At 47.6% G+C, this 15,377-nt stretch overlaps 1 protein-coding gene across 2 annotated transcripts in view; it reads left to right on the plus strand.

Annotated features, from left to right (window-relative positions):
• The window catches only part of LOC148898078 (genetic suppressor element 1-like), a 95,383-nt gene that overhangs the window by 28,116 nt on the left and 51,890 nt on the right, over positions 1-15,377 (plus strand). The window contains exon 1 of one of the 2 annotated variants that reach the window (XM_088996955.1): positions 3,557-3,638. The exons of the other annotated variant lie outside the window; for it this stretch is intronic. The gene's annotated coding sequence lies outside the window, so the exon portion shown is untranslated. Of the gene's footprint in view, positions 1-3,556; positions 3,639-15,377 lie in introns of those variants that run through there. 2 annotated transcript variants of the gene reach the window in all.

The following is a 15,377-nucleotide window of genomic DNA, read 5'->3' on the forward strand; positions in this document are numbered from 1 at the left end:
AGCCTAAGCAGGAAAAGAGCAGTACACATCCACACTCCCCACACTGCTTTCTAAACTCAGGCCCCCGGGGGCCGACAAACAGCGTGGCAGTACACTGACCCAATATCTTTGTGTGAGGGTGTGTGTGTGTGCGCGTGTGTGTGTGTGTGTGTGTGTGTGTGTGTGTGTGTGTGTGTGTGTGTGTGTGTGTGTGTGCGTGCGTGTGTCGTGTGTGTGTGTGTGTGTGTGTGTGTGTGTGTGTGTGTGTGTGTGTGTGTGTGTGTGTGTGTGTGTGTGTGTGTGTGTGTGTGTGTGTCTGCCTGTCTGTCTGTCTGTTAGAGGAAGGAGAAAATGAGCAAGAGATAAGATGCAAGAGGGAAAGTACAGAGAGTGGTGCTAAACAACAGGATCACTGCTTATCGTTACAGCTTTGTGTGTGCGTTTGCCTGTGCGGTAACAGGTACCGTTGTACCTTGACTTACAATTAATGTGAAATTCATCATTATCCTATCTCACATAATAAACATTCCAGATGAGGTGACTGAAGTTAGAATATGTTTTGGTAACTTCTAAACCCTTAAGCAACTTCTACAATAACAACAGCTATCACAACAGCGCTACTAACAGGCATCTATTCTTTCCCCTTTGTGGGAACAATAACTATTATTATATTACTCTGACTTTGGGATGTGGGGGCAAACAATGAATCGTGATATCATGGTGTCCGTTGTCGGTGAGAAAGGCTGTCTTTTTTGTAAAAATCGAGGTCAACAAATTGGAGGCCACCTACTGTGAGAAATGTGTTATTTGAAGTGGAGTCTCGACTGTAGTAGCCAATATGTGGCATGCACATAAATGCCAGGTTAAACCAGCAGGTCCACACACGTCTGTGACTCGGCCTTGTTTGTGATCTCCCCCCTGACCGCAGCGGCATCTCGTTTTCATCGGTCGGGGGAAGGGAGGAATACATTTGAATAATCAGACGGTGGGGTTCATGACTGATCATATGCTTCTTTGCATGTCTACGTGTGTGTGTATGATTATATGTGAGAGGGCCACATGCAAGAACCAAGCACTTACTTTGGTGATTTTTTGCTTTTTTTTTTTGCTTTTGTGTTTTTAGTTTATAGGTGCATCTTCAACTAACATAAATGGAGCATGCGCTGTCCAGTGCGTGTGTGCGCGGTTTGCATACAAATGCGTGCGTGCTTGCGTGTGTGATGGATAGAAGGCTTTATGAGAGAGGAATAGGCTAATGACCGGGTCTCCAGAGGCAGTAAAGAATCCTGCAGCGATTACTGCCACACTTCATAATAGCCGCTGTACTTGGCCTCTTTTAGATGGTGCGGAGAGGAAGGAAGGAGGGGCTACGCAGTGTTACCCACTCTGACAATACACTGCACTATGTGCTTTGACCCCCCCGGTGACCCATCACCACCACCCCGAACAACACACGCATAGATAGAGCATGATCAATCCATCAGTCTCTCATGCACCTGCAGGAAATGCACATACGCTCGTGTATGTTTGCAATCTATCAGTCACTAATTCTGTGCGTGCACAATGAGCACGTTCACACTCACACATCAACACACGCAGGCATGCACACAGCAGTGAATCTGTATAGGTTACAGAGGACGGAGGTGAGACACTACCCACCTCAGAGAGTGTCTGGCTGTGCACAAGCACACCATAAATCATGTCAGGCTACACATGTCCCGGTAGACATGCCAGGTTGGAGCACAACAGCCATTGATTGGGAGGGATTGCCTTGTTCGTATGTTTCAAGTGCTTGTTAAAAGGCTGCCTGTGCTCATCTACGATCATGTTCTGTCTATTTGGGTGTCCTTGAGATTTTTGAAAGGAACAATGTGAATACGAAAAATACAAAAATTATTAACTCATTCATTGGCATTTACAAATTTATTCGGGAATTGAAAATAGGACGTAGAGCGCCATTGGATGAGAATAAAGTGCTGGCCAAACCTCTGGCAATATTTTGTGCCTTCTACACGGTGGCAGCATTGCCCTTTTTTCCCCATCTTAGCACGTTGTTCCAGCTTCAGCTGTTTTTAAAGTGCCATATAAACCAATGTCTGGATTGCATTGTATTTTGGACAGTCGCCCTCATTTCAAGCTCATATAACTCCAGACCCATATAATTTCGGAATTAACTCTTTTTTTCTCATGACAGAAGAGAGCGTAAGGTTTCTTACGCTGCATTGGATGTTTATGTAATCCAAAAACTCAATATCCTGTGGGTCCTGGAATTCGAGTGACAATGACAAAAACCATGGCGGTGGAGTGGACACATTTTTTCACATCGTCTGGCAGTCAATGAGTTAAAAAGCTTGCCCTACTGTATACGTCCCCTTTGAAACCGAAACGTTCCCTTAGGTTGTGGTGGCTGCTGTTTTTTTTGTTCATACCCTTCGAATTTTAGGCTGGCTATGGTGTCAATGGTTAGAGGTGAGGGGTTGAAGGGTCACTCTTGAGCGCTACTCCCACTTTTAGGCACACATACAAAGACTCAACTGGCAATCATATTGCTGTCTCCAGGAGAAAAGGTAGTGCAAGGTTGAATGTCGCAAGTACAAATCCATGCAAAGGAGCTGCAATAATTTGTGTGCTGGTGATGCAGGTATGCGAGCTTCCTGACATTCAAAGTAGTTTGATGGTCAGTTGACCCATTTTCACTCAATTTGTCCAAAAGGTTACCCGGACTACAGTGCGCGGAATGCTACATTGCAGATCACCCACAATAGGTGTGTTACATCTGATATCATAACAAAGGCTAAAGATAAACAGAGCTGCATCTACTTTTACTTTGTGCACTGATTAGTGCTAGCTTCTGATAACCGGCATGATCATGAGATTATGTATTTATATTTGAAGAGGCATCCATGTGCCATATATACATAATGCCATCTATGTCAGGATTTGTATGGTGGTGGTAGGGGTGGTGGACCCTAGAAATGCTGGGAGTATTTGACAAATTGTATTGAATAAAGTCAGCAGGGACAAAATCTCAAACAAAGTCACAGCTCTGCTCCCAGGAGAGAAGAAGAACAACGTTGGTCTGAGTGCATTAGCTGAAACCTATGACAAAAATTTCCCCAAATGTATTTAAAGCATGCTTTAAAATAACCAGTGTAACCAAAACACATTTCGATGCAATTTTTTACTACACTAGAATTAATTTTGAACTTGCTAGCATGCGTTTAAAGTAAAAACCCATGAAACAAAAGTATTGGTGAGAACCCAAAGAGGAGTATGAAATCAACGAGCAGATATGTTGACATGATGACATGAGCATCACGTCTCCAGTGCCCTTTCGGCCTGTGTGAGCTATCAGCACGGTGTGCATGCATGTGGAAAGGCTCCAGGGGAGCGGTGGGTGATTGGTGGGGGATCACCTCTTCCCTCTTCTCTCCATCCCTAGTTCCCCCCCAGGGAGCATCAGTGGAGCAGGTGCTAGTTTCCCCACCCACCCACCCCATCTATCCTCCCTCCCCCTTCCAAGCTTCCCTCCTCCTTCCTCCCTCCTTCTTCCTCTCTTGTCCTTCCCACATCCACGCAGCCGCCGTGTTTTGTCACAGTCAAGAGCGAGATGGGCTAATGCTGAGGACTCCTTTTGCTTTCTTATTTTTTTTTGGGCGGTAAGTTACCTGTTTCATGATTTTTTTTGTTCTTATTTATTTCCTTTTTTAAATGCCTAAATTCTGCTTGTCCAGTTTGGCTCGCATGGATGTCTATGCACAGCTTTGAGTTGTCTGTGTTGACTTGATGGCGATTGGATCACAGTGGATATTTATCAGGGTTGCACAATTTGAACAGCTTTAATGGTATTACGCAGATATTTTCTTTTTATGGCTCTTGCAGGCGCCAAGTTGTCTGGTTCACATTTTATTTTATGATTTTATGAAAATGCTGTCCAATCTGAAGCCTCTCAATCCTGTCTGCTTTGGGCTAAAAAACACAAGAAAAAGCAATAAAACAAGGAATACATTACTAACAAATTACAATATGATCTCCCAAGAGAACAGGAAAAATCAAGATTTTCTTTACAATGTACGAGTTAACTTTTTTTTGCGATATACACTTGACTGTGTTGACTTAATGTCTATTGCACGACTTATTCATCAGTGTTGCATTTTTTTATTGGCACAATTTCATTTTATCTTCATATGAAATTGTGATGGACATAATGCAGTGTTGTAACCGAGCTAATTTTGATTGTTTGATTCCATGAGTATGAGCGTATTAAGGGAAATATCTATTCAGGTTCATCAAAGTCCAAGTACAGAAATCAGAAGTCACTTTGATTCATTTTGTCACACATGCCAAAAATCGATAGTGGAAACAATATACAGGGGTTGGAATAGACTGGTTGATTAAATTTGTGATATTTGTCTATATTTGTCTACAAATGCAGCAAAGCGCTTTTTAACCATTTAAAAGCCAGGTTGTGTCGCCTTTATTCTCAAAAAATAAAACATTCGGTTGGAGCCTGTTCATAACTGACTGGCGATCAGGGGTTTGTTAGCTCGTTAGGCACCTTCCGCTGCATGCTCTCGTTCCCGTCCAACCTGTTGCTGAGCAAATAAATGCTATCATCTGTGGCAAACACAATTAGAGGGATACAAAATGAGCCTCACGCGATTTATACTATGGTTGGGGTTAAGTGGTGTGAGGATAGCTAGCTGGCTTTGTACTGTGGATGGATGAATTGATGGAGGGATGAGTAGATGGAGAGATGGAGAGATGGACAGATGGAGAGATGGATCGATGGATGATGTGTCAGTCAGTGGAGTGGGACAGTGATAGTGGCCACTGGATCTGCTTGTCCACACACCCCCTCACTTTGTCCGAGGAAAAGCGTTTCCTTGAAGTTTCGACCGCAGCACATAAATGCACAAATGATTTGGTCATATGGGGATGAGGTTGGAATTATTTGGTGCTGGTTGCTGTCAAAGAGTCTCCCCACATCTCTCCACCCCCTGGCTGTGATGCAGGATGTCATCTCGCAACACCCACGGGACTCAAAGAAGACCTTTAACAGTGACTGTATTGTTTGCGTCAATGAGACAGACGCCACCGGGTGCATAAGCAGCAGCCAAGCGGATCACTTGGCTATTGTGTGTGTGTGTGTGTGTGTGTGTGTGTGTGTGTGTGTGTGTGTGTGTGTGTGTGTGTGTGTGTGTGTGTGTGTGTGTATGTGTATAAAGCCTGCAGGTGGAATTTGACACACACACATGAGGCACACACACACGCACACACACGTGCACCCCCATGCACCATCTGACCTGCCAAGGGCCAGCTGCTCTGCAGGGGTTACCGAGTCAACCTCCAATCTCTTTAATGATCCTCTTCTCATGTTGGTATACTAAAGTATCCCTCTTGCTAACCCCCAACCCCCACACATGCACATGCACGCATATATGCATGCACGCCCCTCATCCCCTTTTTTGGGTGTAGTAGCCGTGTGAGTTTGTTCGTAAATCATGCATCAAGAGGCAGTTTGTTTTAATTGGCATACCAGGAAAACAAGTTTGGTGACAACTTGTTGCCAGGCAGAATTCATAATTCTTGGATCACCTCAGGTACCAAAAAATGTGAAATTGTGGCTGTAGTTTGCAGCATCATCCCACACGTGTCTTCAACAGCTAATTTATATCGACGAAAAGGTTTCTTCAGCCGTCATCTGTACTTCTTTTCATTGATGAACCACTCCCGTATGACTGAGAGCTTACACAGACGTCCAGCTAATTTATACCTCTAAATTCATCCCATCCAAAAAAAGGTATGTTTTTCAAACTTGAAGTCCAAGTTGGCGCCCAAGTAGGCAGCCGTCAGCAAGTGCTCTCACATCAAAGAGGAGTGGTTGCACCTTTTCGGCAGCATAAATATGCCAGCACTGTTTTTGATTGGGAGGTATGTTGGTGCCATTTGACTGTCATCGCTGGACAGCTCTGGGGCCATTGTGTTTTTTTGCATCTGTAATAGGCAGCATTTTCACAGCCCCGCTTTGTTCAGCGGAAAGGTCGGTGCTGTTGGACAGTCTGCGGATGGATGGGTGTATGAGGCTTGAGGAGCCCGCGATGAGAAGAAAGAAGTGTCAGCGCAGAGCCGATGTGTATGTGGAACTGTCGTGGACGTGGAGATGTGAGACAATCTTTTTTCGTCAATGGATGCTACAGCTTCGTGTTTGCTTTCGATATGTAGCTTGTAGCAGACATGCACATTCCACCGTGATGTCCCTGGTCCACTGGTGAAAAAGGACGCTTTGATCCTCTCCTCTTTCGTCTAGAAATGCTTCATACAACAAAGAGGGTGCAGAAAGTGCTTAAGATTCAATGACTGACACTTTTGTATTGTGTCACATTATTTGTTATTTCGTTGTTTTGTTGTTTTGACTGCAAAGGTGGCGCCGCGAGAGTGGCTGCCTTTACATCAGATCCTATACTTTATTTTTCTACTACTTCCGTTCCTTTCCACTTTCTTTCATCACTTTGCTGTTGTGAAATGTAAATTTCTCCACTGCCAGACTAATAAAGGGTAATCCAATCCACTCCAATCCAAACCCCAACTTTGCATTCTATCATCAAAGAGAGCGAGCCACACACTTTAGATTGGTCAGAAATTTGTAAAAATAAGACACATGTACCAGCAGAACCAACTGAAACAAACACTACATTTCACTAAATTGACATTGAAAGTTTCCACCTGGTACCAGTACTGGAGATCAACCAGCCAACGGGAATCAGGTGGTTCAGCTGGGATCTTTGACAATAACATCTCTTTAAACACAAAATAGATGATTACCAGGCCTGGACAGCAACGTGCACCTCTAGCCATCAGTGGGACTCAGGTGCAGACGTTAGACCCCTTCTCCTCAGTATTCCCATGAGCGATGACAAGGGGCTGTGTAGCATATGTCACACTGCTACAGAATGTTGCGACAGGTCGTAAAGCAGCGGTGACGTCACGACCGCAGGTAGACTAAGATGGTGGCACAATAAACACGTTGACAAAGCAACTCTCCTCCTCTCATTCCTCCGGACACAACATTGGCGACGAAGATGGACTTCTACACAGCTCCCCTCCCGTAGTTCCTCGCGCTCCCCGGTGAGCCACCAGTCCCGTGGTCCCCCTGGTATGACTCGTTTACGACGTATCTGACGGCGACCGGACTAAACGAGGCAAGCGAAGCACGCCGAACGGCTATGCTAATACACAGTTTAGGTAGTGAGGGGCAGCGCATTTTTCGCTCTCTTGGACCCGCGAAGACATACGGGGATTGTGTCACTTTATTGGCCCGACATTTCGCCCCACCTCAGGGCGTGATTGTCCGGCGGATTGCCTTCCGTCAACGTTGCAGACTTGCGGTGTTTAGCGGGCCTCTGTAAATTCGGCCGCTTGGAGGAGGAAATGATTAGGGATCAACTCCCCGAGCACACGATTGATCCCAAACTGCGGGAGAAACTGTTATTGTCCCCTGACGACCTCCCACTATCGAAGGCTGTGGAAATGGCGTTTCATTTGGAGAACGCAGCACAATTAACGGCTCGGTTCGTGAACCCACCCACACCTTCATACTCTCCCGCGTTGGCACAGATTGTTGCTCCAACCCCTCCACTCCCAGACGCCACCTTCACCTACGACTCCACCGCTACATACGACGGTGCCGAGATAAATGTGGCCAGACGTCAAGGGGCCGATGCACGCACGCCTTGTGCCAACTGTGGGTCAGCCTCGCACCCCACACGTGCGGCCACTTGCAGAGCCACCGGACAACGATGCCAACGCTGCGGGAAGATGAATCATTTCGCAAGGATGTGCCGCTCTGGTCCCACCTTCACCTACGACCGTACCGAGATAAATGTCGTCAGACATCAACGGGCCAACACACGCAGACCTTGTGCCAACTGTGGGTCTGCCTGGCACCCCACACGCGCGCCAACTTGCAAAGCCATTGGACAGAGATACCAGCACTGCGGAAGGAGGAACCACTTCGCCAGGATGTGCCGCTCTGCTCCCACGTCAACATACCCGCCACGCCGCTCACCAGACCAGCCGAGGCGAACCACCATCCACTGCGTGGGCTCGCGCGCCAAGCCATTCAAGTGGTGCACAGTGGAACTGGATGGAGTGAGCTTACCACTCCTGCTCGACATTGCAGCCTCCAGGTCACTGTTGAACGTGTCCACAGTTCGACGGCTATTTCCTCATCTCCCGATCGAGGCCAACGCTGAGGACTTGTTTGGCTATGGCCAAACTAAGATTGGTATGGTGGGCACTGCCACCTTCACAGTGCGCTATGGCTCGAGGACTCTCCCCCCCTTCACCTTCCAAATATCCCGTCATGGCGCCAACCTCTTGGGCTTGGACTTGTTTTGTGCACTCGGCTTTTCCATCTCTGACAATGCGGGTGCCACAATTCACCCCCAGGCCAACGGGGGTGGAGAAAGCTCCAACCAAGCAGACGGCCTGCCCTACTCTTCCTCAGCCAGCAGAGGGCCCAACGAGAAGCGCCGGACGAAGCAACGCACACTTACTGTGTCGGACTGGGTCCGCATTCGCCGGCCGTGCTGCTCTCACAAATTGGACTCATTCTGGACAGCACCAGTCCAGATTACCGCCCAACTCGGACCGACCACCTTCTGTCTGGCTGACGGGTCCCGTTGGCATGCCAGCCGCCTAAGGAGAGTGGCGGCATCGACCCCCTCGAACGACTTCTCAGGCAAAGACTACTAACGTCCTGTCACACATCAGAGAACACCGATGGGACGCCTCGAAGAGCGTGGTGAACCAGCTGTGCCTGTGGGGCCAGAGCCTCGGCCAGCTCGCGTTCGTCTTTGCCCTTTGGTAATTTGGACAATTATCACCGATTTTGAATGTTCAGACCCTAGCCAGTGCTTAGCCTATCGCGTGGCAGAATAACCCACACGGCTAAGCAGGGAAACCGGCAGTCTACCCGGTTTCCCTTGTTACAGAGTGTTTTTGGTTCCTTCAGGGAGGGGGGTAAATGTAGCATATGTCACACTGCTACAGAATGTTGCGACAGGTCGTAAAGCAGCGGTGACGTCACGACCGCAGGTAGACTAAGATGGTGGCACAATAAACACGTTGACAAAGCAACTCTCCTCCTCTCATTCCTCCGGACACAACAGGCTGTACTTCTTGAAGAAGAGGAGAAAATGTGTACAGTGTCATTCAAGATGGCATGATTCTCCAACAGGTCACTTAAGTTTCGCAACACATCAGTGGCGTAGGCTCCAAAACCACCACACTGCTCATACAGGTACAGAATATGACAGCCATCCCATAATGAGGGTACAGCACATTTTTCAAAGATAGTTCACATCCAAAACACACACTTTTTAGACTTGGCAGATGTCAAAGCCATAAACCGATTCTACTCACACGTCATCAGAATCCTGAATAAATTCCATCACTATCTGTCCACCACACTGCAATATTTTTTTATTGCAATCCTGCTTATTTAAATGTTTACACTGTGCAGTACCACCATTTTGCCATTTGTGCATTTTATACAAATATGTCCGTATTTTTTTTCTGTTGCAGCAACTAATGCCTTACCACTCGACTAACTCAAATACTCTGTCCTTTTGTTCCCTTACTTGCTTCATCATTTTTTGCATTTACATGCAGGTTTGACAGAGATTGCATTTTCAGTCAATATTTGAAAGACAAACACTTGGAGGGCATAAAAAAAAAAAAAAACATTCAACATTTTAAAAAATATTCCTTCACAAAGGTCATGTGATCTGAAGAATAATCGGGCTAACTTTCTGCAAGAGGCGAGGTACACTCTGGACTGTTTTCCCGGAAATCACAAGGCACGTATGTATATGAACAAGCATTCACCGTCACATTTTCAATTTTCAAATAACATCAAATGCATGCATTTTTTTCTGGAATGTCAGGAAACTCATGCAAGCAATCAACTCGACTAGTTTGTGTTGTGCTTCACGGAGCACACACCTTGACCGATAGCACGCTTTTCCTTCCCGGGCACCTGCTTGCGTGCATCTGCTATTTTGTGTGTCTTAGGTGCCTTAGTGTTTGTTCAGATGGTAGAGGTCAAGCCAGCATGCTGTCGACACCTGCCGTGTGAGGCAGCCTGGGGCCACAGGATGAACAGGAGGAGAGACTGAGTCTGCCTGACCCCAACACACCCCATTCAAATATCCAGAAATTGTCATCATGTGGCCAATTGCTAGATGAGGCACAACATTTAAATGGGATTAAAAAAAAAACATGTATATAAATTAACGCATTCACTGCCATTCACTGCCATTCTCAAATTTATTCAGGAATTGAAAATATGACGTGGAGAACATTACCGAATTTCTTCGGGTTTTGTTTGTTCTTGTTTGGGTGCAGATAAAGTGCTGGCCATGGCTTCTGGCAATGTTTTTTCCCTTCCACAAGGGGGAAGCATTTTCCCTTTTTCCATGTTAGCGCTTTGTTTTAGCTGTTGTTAAAGCCCGATATGAACCAATATGTATGAGTTGCATTGTATTTTGGACAGGCACTCTCATTTCAAGCTCTTCCAGACCCATCTTATTTAGGAATTAACTCTTTTCTTCCAATTGAAGAAGTGCTAAAACTCAATATTTTGTGGGTCCTGGAATTTGAGTGAAAATGAGAAAAAAAACCTGGAATTGGAGTGGACACATTGTTGCACGTCTGCCAATGAATGAGTTAAGTAGATGCTTTTATAAAAAATTACATTGCAAACGCCATTGTTTATAATGTGCTTTTAATCCACTTTTAGTGACACAAAACAATATTCTTAAATTAAATATACTTTTGAGTTCATTTCTGTGTCTGTTTTTTGATGAAGACTTAGACCAACTCGATTATATTTAACGTTGGTCATACCACTTGGAGTCCAACTCTTTTAAGTGGTACTTGGGCTGAGGATAATTGAACTTAACCAAGTTTTCCAAGTGCTCAGTTGTCATCAATGAGCGAATATGACGAGCAGATGAGTGTCCAATCGAACATCAGTGGTCATAGCCACTAGAGGGGCCAGGGTGGGCATTGCTACAAGAGGTCTAACCAGCATCGTTTTCCAAATATTTGCAGTTGTGATAACACACTTGATTTGAATGAAAAGAGAGCCACTTGAAGCTTAGTGTTGTGTATCAAACACAATCATTGCATCCACATGTCTACGACTCACTGCTTCGGAGTCCTAATTGTTTGTGCCTGAGCTGGAGGTGTTGCCTCTTACACTGTGCTTTTTCTGCTCCATTTATCCCAGCAGCACAAATGCGTGCTGGCTGTTTGGTTCCCCGGGGTCGCATGCATATATTTTGCAGAGCGCAGTGTGTGTAAAGCCAACTGAGTCAGCTGATTTGTGTGTGTGTGTGTGTGTGTGTGTGTGTGTGTGTGTGTGTGTGTGTGTGTGTGTGTGTGTGGTTGTGCCTCGACTGGGATCACCACCTTATCGTGGTGAGGCACTTTGCGCGTCTCCGTGACCCCGAGAGCTATGTCGGCTGGAGTCTTGTACTCCTGGCAGGGTCACCCAAGCCGAACAGGTCGGAGGGTAGAGGCCAGACAAAGAGTGATCCCAAATCCGCACCCAGGGGTAGGCGTAGGCGGAGTCCAACAGATCGGACCACCGGCAGCCCCTTGCAACCGCACTCACCTGAAGGTCGTCTCGAGTCTTCACTCTTGCCACTGGAATACAGTGAGTGCGGCCAAGTATGTGGGGGAAGGAATTGCGCGCCCCGTCCCTCACACTAAATCCACTAGTAGCGCAGGTTTCAGCTTCCACCATATAAGTCCACTGGCGATAGGATAAAGTGACGGGGGCAGGTCATGGATGTGACTGGAAGCTTCTAGCTTGAATCCTACACAGCGGCGGTACAGGATTGATGGTCGTTGCGAAGATGGGATGGAGCAACATTATCCTTCGGCAGCATCCTGTGCGTCTGAGCAGCCCTATTCAGGGTCCGCACTGCTCACCCCTTATAGGGGAAGGGTCTAGAAAAGGTGACCTAAACATTGCTTGTTCCACCACACCTGGGTGGCCCACCGCAGCCACCAAGGCATCCCCCCTCTGCGGTCGAAAACGAAATATAATCAAACCCATGACTATGAACCTGGCTTCCTGGAATGTTCGCACCCTCCTCGATGCTCGAGACGGGATGGAGAGACCTCGAAGACGAACTGCCCTCATCGCACATGAGCTAAGGAGGTACAACATCGATATTGGCGCACTCAGTGAGACTCGGTTCTCAGGCGAGGATTCACTCACAGAAGTTGGTGAAGGTTACACCTTCTTCTGGAAGGGTCTCCCAGAGAATGAGCGAAGACTCCATGGAGTTGGCTTTGCTGTGAAAAGCAGCTTACTCAGTAACATCCCCGAGTCCCCCCAAGGCATCAGTGAACGGCTTATGACCTGGCGTATTCCCCTGGTAAAAGGTCGCTTCGCAACTTTAATCAGCGCCTATGCTCCCACCTTGGATGCTGACGATAACACCAAAGATGCCTTCTACGAGTCCCTGGATGCTACCATATCCAAAATCCCTGCCTCTGATAAACTTGTTCTGATGGGTGACTTCAATGCCCGAGTAGGTACTGATGCCAGGCTCTGGAAACAAGTAATCGGAAGGCACGGGACGGGGAAAATAAACAGCAATGGCCTCCGACTCCTCACTCTGTGCTCTGAGCATCAGTTGATTGTAACTAACACCATCTTTCAGCTGAAAAAGAAATACATCACATCATGGATGCACCCCAGGTCCAAACATTGGCACTTACTGGACTACATCATCACAAGGCAACGAGACCAAAATGATGTCTGCATCACGCGGGCCATGCGTGGGGCTGAATGCTGGACTGATCATCGACTGATCAAGTCCAGGCTCAAGCTGAGAATTCGACCTCCTCATAAGAAACAGCAGCCCCAAAGGCGTCTTAACACCAGGGCCCTGGAGTCCCCAGAATGTGCAGCCAGCTACCGCCACAAGCTGGCAGAGGGACTTGCCAGCCTGGACAACGACACCAGTAACGGTGACCTTGATGTTGAAAGCAGGTGGAAAAAATTGAGGACAACAACTCATCAAGCTGCCTCTGAGACCATCGGCTTCACTCAGAAACGTCATCAAGACTGGTTCGATAACAGCTCAGCTGCCATACAGGAGCTTCTGGAAGCCAAGCGCAAAGCCCATACCACACTTCTCTCCAACCCTCATTCTCCACTTCTCCTCTCTCACTACAAGGCCATCCGTGGTGAAACACAGAAACAGCTGAGGATGATGGAGAACAAGTGGTGGCTCAGCAAGGCCCAAGAAATCCAGAGGCATGCAGACAACAACAACACACACGCCTTCTATGATGCTGTAAAATCCCTGCACGGCCCACGAAGACAACACATTGTCCCAGTTAAATCTGCAGACGGTTCTGTACTACTGAAGGACAAACAGCTAATACTTGAGCGCTGGGCAGAGCACTTTGACTCCCTGCTCAACCAAGTAAACCCTTCAGACACATCTGTCCTTGACTCCCTCCCAGAGCTTCCAACAGTTCCCTCCCTTGATGAACCTCCTCAGTTCACAGAGGTCCTCTCTGCAATCCGGAGCCTTAAAAACAACAAAAGCCCTGGCCCTGATGGACTTCCAGCTGAGGTCTTCAAGAGCGGCGGTTATCTCCTGACACGGAAGCTTTACCACCTCATCTGCAACATCTGGCAAAACGGGACACTTCCTCAGGAATGGAAAGACAGCAACATTGTCACCATTTACAAAAGGAAGGGGGACAAGTCAGTCTGTGGCAACAGCCGTGGCATCTCCCTACTTTCTGTTGCAGGCAAGATTCTTGCAAAAGTAATGCTGTTCCGTCTTACATCGCACATTACCGAAGACATCCTCCCAGAGACACAATGCAGCTTCAGGAAGGATCGAAGCACTCTGGACATGATCTTCGCTGCGCGCCAAGTTCAGGAGAAATGTAAGGAACAAAATAAGGACCTCTATATCACCTTCATTGACCTTACAAAGGCATTTGACACAGTTAACCGTGACATTCTCTGGACCATACTGCAGAAATTTGGCGTCCCCTCCAAATTTCTTGGCATCCTAAAACAGTTCCACAGCGGCATGCAAGCAACTGTACTTGTTGGTGGCCAGCAATCTTCCCCGTTCCCTGTGGAAGTCGGGGTGAAGCAGGGCTGTGTACTGGCCCCTGCTATATTCAACCTGTTCCTGATGGCAGCTACGCTCCTCTTCCATAAGTCCATCCAGGAAGGTGGCGGCGTACAAATCCAATTCCGCCTGGATGGTAACCTGTTTAACATCAGACGCCTACAGGCCAAGACCAAGACCCTGATCAGCGGCATCCACGAGCTACAGTATGCAGATGATTGTGCTCTGCTGGCCCACAGCCCAGCTGCCATGCAAAATGCCCTTGATACCATGTCCTCCGTCTACCGATCACTCGGTCTCGTGATCAATGTAACCAAAACGGAGGTCATGGCAAAAGAGAGTTCTCCAACCCCAGCGTTCACCCTCAGTGGCACACCCCTCAAGGTTGTCCAACAATTCAGCTACCTCGGCAGCATTCTAACACCCTCCTGTCTAATTGATGATGACGTCCAGGCCCGCATCCATCAAGCCTCCAAAGCTTTTGGCAGATTGCGTACTCGTGTGTTCGAAAACAACCACTTAAGAACTCCAACAAAAGTCGCAGTCTACCAAGCAGTGTGTGTGTCCACGCTGCTATATGGCGCAGAAGCCTGGACCGTCTATCGACGCCATGTGAGACGCCTTGATGCATTCCACATCAGGTGCCTCCAACGAATCCTTGGCATCACCTGGCAGGATCGTGTTCCACACACCGACATCCTTCAACGCACTGCCTCCACCAGTATCGAGGCCATACTGGCAAAGAGGCAACTTCGGTGGGTTGGACATGTCATCCGGATGCCTAGCTGCCGCTTGCCTCGACAGGTGCTTTATGGACAACTCTTGTCAGCGAAGAGGAACCCTGGTGGTCCTAAGCTGCGATACAAAGACCAGCTTAAACAGACTCTAAAGAACTGCAACATCAAGCCCAGCGATCTGGAGTCTGCTGCAGCGAACAGGCCACTGTGGCGCTCCTTATGCCACGAAGGGGTGACACAACTTGAAGACAAGCGCACCCAGAGGAGGATCGTGCGGCACGAGCAAAGACACCTCTGTGCTGCTTCAGTACCGCCTCGCCAGCCCGGTCCTGGCCTCACATGTCCTGAATGTGGCAGGATTTGTGGCTCCAGAATCGGGCTTCATAGTCACCTACAGTGGCATCGCCGCCAGCGCCAATAACCACTGTCCAATACCCCACAAAGCAATGGAAGCGACGTCATCCTCGACTTCGATGGA

Source organism: Hippocampus bargibanti, linkage group LG05 (genome assembly GCF_051943395.1).
Source record: "Hippocampus bargibanti isolate YZ-2025 linkage group LG05, ASM5194339v1, whole genome shotgun sequence".
Lineage (NCBI taxonomy): Eukaryota > Metazoa > Chordata > Actinopteri > Syngnathiformes > Syngnathidae > Hippocampus > Hippocampus bargibanti.